Source organism: Ambystoma mexicanum, chromosome 10 (assembly GCF_040938575.1).
Source record: "Ambystoma mexicanum isolate Mex_15411 chromosome 10, UKY_AmexF1_1, whole genome shotgun sequence".
NCBI lineage: Eukaryota > Metazoa > Chordata > Amphibia > Caudata > Ambystomatidae > Ambystoma > Ambystoma mexicanum.
This window is the reverse complement of record NC_090932.1, coordinates 1006414056-1006422011: the sequence shown is the minus strand read 5'-3', so window position 1 is coordinate 1006422011 and position 7956 is coordinate 1006414056.

Here is a 7956-nt window from a genome sequence, read left to right as displayed (position 1 = left end):
CTTTTTCACTAGAATAAACCTTCCCCTTTAAATTAAGAGGTGCGCGTTGGTGCGGCCCAAGGAGCATGCGCTGCCCTGACTCTGCCCTCCGGCGCTACACCTCGCCCCCTTTTCTGTGTCGACGGAAACAGGGCGAATTCACCAGCGCTCCTGGGTTTGACTTCGGCCATGTAATTCCACGTGCAGATACTTCTTCATTGTCTTTTTTTCATTCAGGTACTCGGTCCTCAGGCGCCACGCTACTCCCTGGTGCATGTCGACTTCCAAAGGTTTCAGCAGGTGTTCATCCTGCAACGGGCTGTTCCCAACTTCAGGCCCTCTGCCTACGTTGCCTTGGCCCAGACCACGGTTGGCAAGCTTGTTCAGCGTGTGGCTCGCTGTCATCGAAAGTGCTGAAGAACAGACTAGCCAGGTGGAGGCAGCTCTTCCAGAAGTCTCCTCCAGAGGACCTCATGAGCTTCCTGAAAATCCGGGCCCAAGGAGGGGCTGCTATTTTCCATCGCACCCTGCAAAGGAGACTCCTTTCCAAGGAGACTCCCACGTGGGAGGGACCATTAAGTTCATTGTACCAGCACCTGCACCAAGGCTGCTTCAGCTATCGGGCCGAGGGGTCCTCCCGGTGGCAGTGTTCAGGGACCGGAAGGTTCTTGTACCGGATTGTCATCCGAGGGGCTCCGCCCTTGTACCAACCTTTTGGCCGAGTGGCTACGCCCTAGTACTGGCAATACGTCTGAGGTGGCACCTAAACGCAGATCTACCGACCCCCGGGTCTAGGGTGTCCGATTTACGGGGCCTAGACCCGAGGAGCTGGGTAGGCCTAGTGAACCACATACAAGAGTCCTGGAGGAAGCCAGTCCCAGCGCGCCGAGCAACAAGTCGCAGGGACGTGGCAGGCAGCTTGACAAGATGGCCGCCGCACCAGACAGAGGCCCCCAGCCGACACCATTCCAGGAGTTTGGCGAAGAACGAGTGTCAAGGTGGGACTGTCCTCAACAGGTACGTGGCTGACAGCCTATCCTCCTTATGTGCAGGGTAGCTTCCCACTTCGTCCATACGGGCAGGGTATGCAGCGGGTCCAGCAGCCTCCGGCTACCCCGTCAGTACCCTCTACACCCCCTCAGACCAGCAGTGAGGAGGGGTTCTTTGAGAGGTTCCTCAGGCTCATGAAGTCAACTTGTATGAGGGTTAGCCTCAAAGACGCCATCAGGGAAGTCCTCCCGACTATGCTAGCGGCACCACAGCACCTCCAACGACGTCCCCGGTGCAGCCGCTGGTACTGGCTACCCAGCCGACTCCTCAGGCGGTTCCGTACCAGCCTCCTCAGCCCTCGGCTACAGTTCCTGTACCCTAGCCTCTGGCTCCAACTACTCATCCACCACCACAGGATCGTCCTGATCTGCCAGACACGGACGACGATGAGGAGGATCCGGACACGCCTTCCTCAGCCAAGGCCTTCGACAAACGACTTGCTGGGCTGGCGGAATACCTGGGCCTACCCCATCCCGAGGTCGAGCAGCTGGCAGAGGGGGTTCTGGCTGAAGTACTCCCGCAACACCCCTCTGCCAAGAGAGGGATTCCACTGCAGACCGATGTCATCTCCCTGGCTAAAAGGGGTTGGCTTAAGCCCCACTCTGCCCAGCCGGTCAATCGGCACCTGAATGCCAAATACAGGCAGATGGAGGGGATACTCTTGCTCTCGGCCCATACTCAGCCACACTCCTCAGTGATCGCTGCGGCATCACTATACTCCAAGCCTCAGTCGTCTGCAGCCTCCTCCTCTGCGGCTCTACTAGGCAAGGAGGAGAAGATCTTGGAGGCGTACAGAAAAACTTTATTCCAACACGCCCCTGAACCTTTGTCAAGCCGATGCCATGCTGGCTGCCGCCAACCAGAGATTATGGCAGGAAATTGCGGACTTCCTCCCAGAACTACCTGCGCAGAGCCAATCATGTTTTAAGGCGTGGCTGGCAGAGGCCAAGCTGGTGGCGCATGACCTCATGGAATCCACTTTGACCCATATTGACACCTCTGGCTGTGCCATCTGTATTGCCACGGACATGAGAAGGACAGCCTGGCTCCGGGCCACGAAATTCAACCCGGATGTCCAGAAACGCATATTAGATCTACTGTTCGGGGTTTGGGGGGACCTCTTCCTCTTCCACTTCATCACTGACGAAGAGCTGGACAAGAAGAAAAACAGCTAAAAAATGGCCAAGTCTTTATCCATATTGATAAAGACCACGCCCAAGTCGTACACCCAGTCACAGCAACACTCCGACAGGGGGTGTATGTATGGAGGGTTCTGCGGCTTCCAGGAATGGAGATCAAGGCAGCCGGACCGCTCGCCGACTCAGAACCGGCACAAGCTGCAAAAGTGGGGGGTGAGTAAGGGCTTTTTCCAGTCCCCCTCCCCCGTGAAAGCCTCAGAGGGAAAGAAGGCATGACGCGTCCATTTGTCTCCAGTGGGGGGCAGGCTTGCTCTCCATGCACATTTCTGGCGCCAGAATTTTGCGGACCCCCGGATCCTCTCTGTAGTATCCACGGGGTACCGCCTACCTATCCCAGCCTCTCCTCCCCCCTCCCCACCACTCCCTCAAGTTGGGACAGCAACTCTTCTGGCGGAGATCTGCTCGCTTATAGAGAGCCAGGCAGTGGAGGAAGTCCCAGCCTCCCAGCGAGGCTTGGGCTTTTACTCCAGGATTTTCACCATTCAGAAGGAGAACCAGGCGGGCCTGAGAGTTGTGCTGGACCGTTCCACCCTCAATCTCGTCTTATCCCTTCAGAAATTCAAGATGGTTACGCCAGCTTTTATAGCGGAGACATTGTGCAAGAGAGACTGGATGTGCTACCTGGATCTGAAGGACGCGTGCCTACGCGTCCCGGTTTGGCAGCCCCATCGTGCTTCCCTACGGTTCAGGATCATGGGCTACCATTTTCAATACAAGGTCCTGCATTATGTCCTCCATTCGGCACCAAGGGTCTTTACCAGGCTCATGAATACGGTGGCTGCCCTCCTCAGAGTGCAGGGCCTCCACATCTACCCATACCTCGACGACTGGCTCGTTGGGACTACATCTCCGGAAGCGGTTCACCACTCTTCCCATGCCCTTATGAACACACTGCACGATCTGGGCTTCCCGCTCAATCTCGAAGTCGCCACTGCAGCCCATGCAGACTGACATTCTTGGGCCTCATCTGGGGTACGTGCTCCAAGAAGGTATTTCCATTGGAGGACAAGATCTTGGCCATCAAGAGGGCCACCAATCACTTCCTCAGCAGAGTTGACGTCGACATGGTGGTACCAGCATCTCCTGGGTTTCTTGGCAGCGATCCTATTAGCCGTTCCACACACAAGATTGAGGATGAGGCAGATTCAGCTGCACTTTGCGGCCTCATGGAACCAGGAGCGGGGCTCCGTCTGAGATGATCACCGTTCCACCATCTCTCCACCCGGACCCAACATGGTGGTCCAGGGACGGCAACCTATGGACGGGCAAGCCCTTTCGGCCGGCCACCATCACCACAGGCTCCTCACTCGAGGGCTGGGGAGCCACCCTGGATGATCTCTCGGTCCACGGCACCTGGACTCGACAGGAGCAGGAATACCACATCAATTGGTTGGAGCTGATCGCCATCTGGCTAGTGTTCAGAGCATTCCTACCACTTCTCAGGGGTAAGGTTGTCCTCATCCAGACGGACAACTCGACCAGCATGTACTAAGTCAACAAGCAGGGAGGCACCAGATCCCCTCCTCTGTGCCGAATGGCAATCAGCATGTTGGAGTGGGCCCTGGAAAATGACATCTAGCTCATGTCAGTCCACCTCCTGGGGGAATCCATCCTGGAGACGGACAGGCTCAGCAGGTTGGGAGTAGACAATTACGAGTGACAGCTAAAGAACCTTGTTGTTCAGGGGATCAACAGGTGGGGTCATCCCCAGGTGGATCTTTTTGCAACCTTGCACAAGAAGAAGGGCCCTTAGTTCGCCTCCTGGCAGGGACAGGACCCCGGCTCCCTGAGCAACGCATTTTGGCTTCAGTGATCCGGCATGAAGGCTTACGCATTCCCTCCCACACTGCTGATTCACAGAGTGATTTCCAAGATCAAGGAGTCTCGCCAACTTAACATCATTCTAATAGCTCCATGGTGGCCGGCCAGGCCATGGTTTTCAGAGCTGCTCAGCTGCTTGGAGATGCCTCTGATTCACCTCCCGACGGGCCCAGCACATCTTCTGACGCAGCAGGGGGCAGCGTCATCCACCCAGCGCCTCAGAAACTAGCCCTCACAGCATGGTGCCTGAGCAGGTAACGCTGCGGCACCTCAGTCTCTCCCAAGCTAATCTGGAAATCGTACAGGACACAAGGAGCAAAGCTACCACGGCCCAATATAAAAATGGACCACGTTCTGCCACTGAGCAGACTCAAAGGAAATCGACCCCCTGGCGTGCACTTTGGATGACGTGATCTCCTTCTCGGCGCACATCGCCCACTCAGGGGTGAAGGTGTACACCTGTCGTACATACCTTGCAGCCATCGGGCTTGCAGGAACTCTGAGGAGGGGACCTTCTTTTCCTCCAATCCTATCAAGAAACATTTGATGGGGCTCGCAATTCTCTACCCGCCCATCAAGAGGCCACACCCTGTGTGGGACCTTGACATAGTATTGGGTGCCCTGGCGCACAAACTGTTTGAACCAATGGCGTCCGCGGACATCAGGCTGGTCACCATCAAGACAGCCTTACTGGTCGGCCTCACCTCGGTTCGTAGAGTCAGCAAAATCCAGGCACTGGTCGCCTTGGAACCCTATACTACCTTTCACAGGGACAAGATGGTCCTGCGGACACACCCAGCATGTTGAGCAATTTAATGCCCGTTTGTATTTTGATTGTTCCTCTATTGTTTTGATCCAATCATTTTGCTGAACTCTCTTTTAGGCATATTGTGGTCTATTTATTAGCATGTCTTCGCTGATGTCTTCGGCCTTCATTTTCTTTTTTATTTCATTGTTCCAGTATTGAAGAGCTGTTACATATAGAGGGGACTCCTTTTCCTTGAGTATTTCTAGAGATGGAAATTTATCCTGGCAAATTATTTTTCTGTAAAGATCCATTTTTTTCCAAGTAATAGATTCTAGCGATTGAAGTGCCAATTCAAAACTAATTCTTGGCATTGGAAATGAGTTAGGTAAAGCAAGAGTTTTTCTCCAAAATATGGCCTCGTATTGTTGCCATTTCATCGTATCTTGATTGATTGTTTCTCCTGCATAGGTTAGGATGGGGACCACTTTTTGTCTGTACAATAAGATTGTTGATTTTATTGTAAAGGTTCCAAATTTACAATGAAAAAGCGACCTAAACGGGCTAAGGATCGTGCTTTCCTCTCAATATGGTCTTTCCATTCCTGCTCAAGTGGTGATGGATTTATCATGGCGCCAAGATATTTGAATACTTTTGTTTCTTCAATCTCTGTATCTTCTAATTTTAGTTTCACCTTTTGTCGCCTTATGGTATGCAGAGATGTTAGTCTCATTAACTTGGTTTTTGTGATGTTAATTTGTAAGTCGTTCTCTTTCATAAAAAGGCCCACTTTGTTTACCGTTCTTTGTAAACTTCATTGTGTTTTGTCCATGACAATGATGTCGTCTGCATACATTAAGGTTTTTAAAGGTTCGTTATTAATCTTCGGTGGATTCGAGAGAGGATTGTGAATCGCTTGTACAAAGCCAAATGTATATAAATTGTAGAGGCAAGCAGCCAGAGGACATCCTTATTTGAGGCCGTTCCAGTTGATAATTTCGTCTGTTACTACACCGTCTTTTGTTAATCTGACTCTGATCGATGTATTTGAGTAGAGCTGTTTGATTGGGATGAGAATGGATGAGGGGCATCCCCATGATAACTTCAGCCATAATTTTTCTCTATTCACTGAGTCAAATGCTGTCTTTAGGTCTATAAAGACAGCATATACTTGTTTCCTTGTTGTCGCTTCATACTTAATCATACTTAATAATAGCAGATTCACGTTTGTGCCAATTTTGTTAGCAAAACCAGTCTGTCTCTTCTCTTGGAAACCATTTTCTTCTGCCCAAGTATTGAGTTTTTTCATCAGGAATCCCGCGAATAGCTTTGCCAATGGGTCAAGAAGGGCTATGGGCCTATGGTTTGTTGCCATTTTTCTATCACCAGCTTTGTAAATCGGAATCAATATTGCTAGGTTCCAGGTGGATGGGATTTGTTTGGTTTTCTCTATTAGATTAAGCAGTTTTGAGAAAAAGGTAGCCCATTCTTCAGGGGTAGATTTTAGATCGGCATTTGAAAGCCCATCAGGGCCTGGTGCTCGTGATGGTTTCAGGGCCATAATGGTTTTTTTGAACTCATCCTTTTCCCATGTTAGGTCCAAAGCCTGATGAATGATCGAGCTTCCTGTTGGTGAAATGCCTGTTTTCTCTTTGTAGAGGTTTTTGAAATGTTGAGACCATTCTCCAGCTTCTACCTCTTGTATCATGGTTGATGCATTGGATTTTTCGTTTAATAGCGACCACAACTGTCTGGTGTTTTTCTGTCCTAGAGCCGCTAGTATCGCCTCTGCGTCCGCTTGGCACATATTGGCTTTGTGATTTTATGAAGTTGGAATATTTCTGTTTTTCTTTTTTTATTTCTACCACAGAGGTTATTGTATTCTGTTTTTTAAGTAGTCACATTTTTTGGTGTAAATTCTTTTTCATTAGCTTGATGTCATGATTAAACTTATGTTTATATTTGATTTGCTGGATCAAACAGATTTTTTTACGTTGCTGATATTTGTGTAGAATCCACTCATAATTGAGCTTTGCATGGTCTGGTAGATTCGAAGTCTCAAAGTTTGTCAGCAGGTCAACCATTTGGTGTTGGTTTATTCAAAGCTTGTTTAGACCGTTATTGAGTTCCAACTCGGAGGTATAATCGTGAGATTTGGGTTTGAGCAGTAGTCCATGTGATTAAAATTTGGTGGTGATCACTATTTATTTGTGGCTGATTTGCAGTTGCCGTTAGGTTTTTTAGTATCGTTTCTGAGATGAAGATATAGTCTATGATTGAGTTGGATTGTTCTCGTGTCCATGTTGGTGGTGGTTTATCTTGATCATTTCGTGGTTGTTCAGTCAAGGTTAGGTTTCTAATGAACATTTCTTTGGACCATTTTTTTGCTCTTGACGATTGGTTGGAAAAGTTTAGTTTCGTACTTTCTGGGCTATAAAGATGAATATTGAAATCACCAGCGATTATAAAATCTGTCAAATTGTGTAGTCTGGCAATTGTATCGAATTCATCGAAAATTGAATCAAGAGATATGTTTTCATTCATTGATGTTGGGTTCCAATAGATATTGAAGATAGTTAAATAGCTGGATTCCTTTTTTGGGATTTGAATACAGATGGTAATGTATTGCACCCATGGGTGTAGATTTTGCTTTGCTACAATTGACCAAGATGGATTTATTTTGGTCATAATCAACATCCCTGATGATGGTCTACCTTGGTGTGAGGTAATCGCTGGGTTCATGAAGGTTGTAAAACCTTTGCAAATTACCTCTTCAGACAGCCAAGTTTCCTGTAGGCAAAATATTGCCACATCTTTTTGGTTTAAGGATCCTTCTTCAAATAGATGGTTTGAGCCTCTGGTATTCCAGGAACATAATGTTATCTCTTCTGTCTTTATTTCATTGTTTTTTGGTTGTTATAGATAGGTCTTGATTCTTGAATTTTGAATATCGGCTCGTTTTGTTAATTTTTGTTTGATTTGTGCGTTATAAGACATGTCAGGATGCATTTGGTCCGTCCTGCGGATCGGATGAGGAACCTTCGCAGATTGATTTGATTGAATGTTTCTGTCCCGCAAGTCATTGCAAGATGCTGGGTGCCTGGTTTTCTGATGGCTGTCGATATGCTTCTGTTTGTTTTGATACGAGTACTCATGCTTCAT